The following is a 2,027-nucleotide window of genomic DNA, read 5'->3' as shown; positions in this document are numbered from 1 at the left end:
CTTCGCACTTTTTCCAGTCTAACACCTCCCTACAGGAACGCCTAAGGACGAATGTATGTATGCAAATACACAAATTAATTGGCACCATTGTTGCGATTACCATTCTTTTTTTAAGGTGGGTGACAGCGACGACGGCCGGCAATATAGTTGTACAACTTCCTCGCCGTCGTCATCACACCATCGCCATCACACCGTCCTTGCCGCTGCCGTTGCAGGCAGCGGCAACGTCGCTATTGCATGCCCAGAGACCGGTCAGATAAACACGGACCTAGCGGAAAGTTGGCGAAGTAGCCGAATGATGAAGGTAATCGCTGCGGACGTACCCATGCGTGGCACTCGGACACCCACCGGCACTACTACGCGTTGACGGGTACTTGTCATTGAGTTTGAGCAACATGCGTTGCGGCAAGCTGTGTCATTCGTATGTCAGGAATGAAATCATAAAGAGCTAATGTGCAACGAAGTAGATTTCACTAAATACTTGTACGAAATAAACTACGAACAAAATAATAATAAACAGCATATTTCAGTGCAGGCATAAGTTAACTTGCGATTATTATGTCTAAATTTATTACTCGTTGTGTACAAGAAAGTTCGTACTAGTTAGGTCTACAAGAAAGATTAACGGCAACAAAAGTTTGCCTTGTGTGACCACTGGCGTAGGTGAATGCGCAGCTTCAGCCTTGTGTAGGTGGCTATCATCATCTTGCTTATTGCTTCCTTGTGGCCTGCGCATGTTTGCAGGCATGGTTGGTCTACTTTATCGACGTATTCAGTGAAGGATCGGTGTGGCGACTTCATCGCGTGTACATAGTTCGTACACTACGCAATTATGCCAGTCAAGCGCTTTTCGTAGTTCTTCAAAGTGCGGGTCACTTCACTGCTAGCACAGATCAACTTACGCCCGTCGCTCACATATTCTTTGAGAGTTGTCAACGAGGGATATTCATTGATGACCCCTGCATGGAGAGCATCCTGGCAATGGAGGCAGGATACGAACTACGATATGCTTCTGAGGATGAAGCCTAGAAGGTAACATGAAAGGTAGTGACTACAGTGACGAGGACCGGTACTTTAACATCAGCACTACAGTGATGGGGCGCGTCCCTTTAACACGAACACTGCAGCGACTAGGTAGTCGGTCATTCCAGCGACGCAGGCGGCGCCACGCGGCCCTCCCCCAAGAACTTCTCCCCAGTCCGCGCCAGCTACCTTCTTGTTGTACCGTCAGCGCTGCGTCCAGAAATACTGCACGCCCTACATGACGATCCAACCGCTGGGCACCTCGGATTCTCCCGGACGCTGTCGAGGATACAGGAAAGGTATTACGGGCCGCGTCTGACCGCCGACGTCGCCCGTTACGTCAAGACATGCCGAGACTGTCAGCGACGAAAGACACCACCGACAAGGCCAGCAGGATTACTACAGCCGATCTAACCTCCTTGTCGACCATTCCAGCAGATTGGGATGGATTTGTTGGGGCCGTTTCCGAAGTCAACATCCAAGAATAAGTGTATCGTGGTGGCGACGGTCTACCTCACCCGCTTCGCTGAAAGTAAAGCTCTACCAAAAGGCAGCGCAGCCGAAGTGGCGAAATTTTCCGTCGAGCCATCCTGCTGCGACGTGGTGCCCCAGAAGTCCTCATCACCGACAGAGGAACGGCTTTTACACCAGAGCTCACCCAAGCCATTCTGCAATACAGCCAGACAAGCCACAGGAGGACAACTGCCTACCACCCGCAGACGAATGGTCTCACAGAGCGCCTGAACAAGACCCTCGCCGACATGCTAGCAATGTACGTCGACGTCGAACACAAGACCTGGGATGCCGTCCTGCCGTACGTAACATTCGCTTACAACAAGGCGGTGCAAGAAACAACAGAGATCATGCCGTTTAAGCTGGTTTACGGCAGGAACCCGACGACGACGCTCGACGCCATGCTGCCGCACGTCACTGACGAGGAGAATCTTGACGTCGCTACCTATCTCCAGCGCGCCGAAGAAGCCCGACAGCTCGCCCGCCTACGG

This window comes from Dermacentor albipictus, chromosome 6 (genome assembly GCF_038994185.2).
Source record: "Dermacentor albipictus isolate Rhodes 1998 colony chromosome 6, USDA_Dalb.pri_finalv2, whole genome shotgun sequence".
Taxonomy (NCBI): Eukaryota; Metazoa; Arthropoda; class Arachnida; order Ixodida; family Ixodidae; genus Dermacentor; species Dermacentor albipictus.
The sequence above is the reverse complement of the archived record's forward strand: the minus strand, read 5'-3'. Positions refer to the sequence as shown.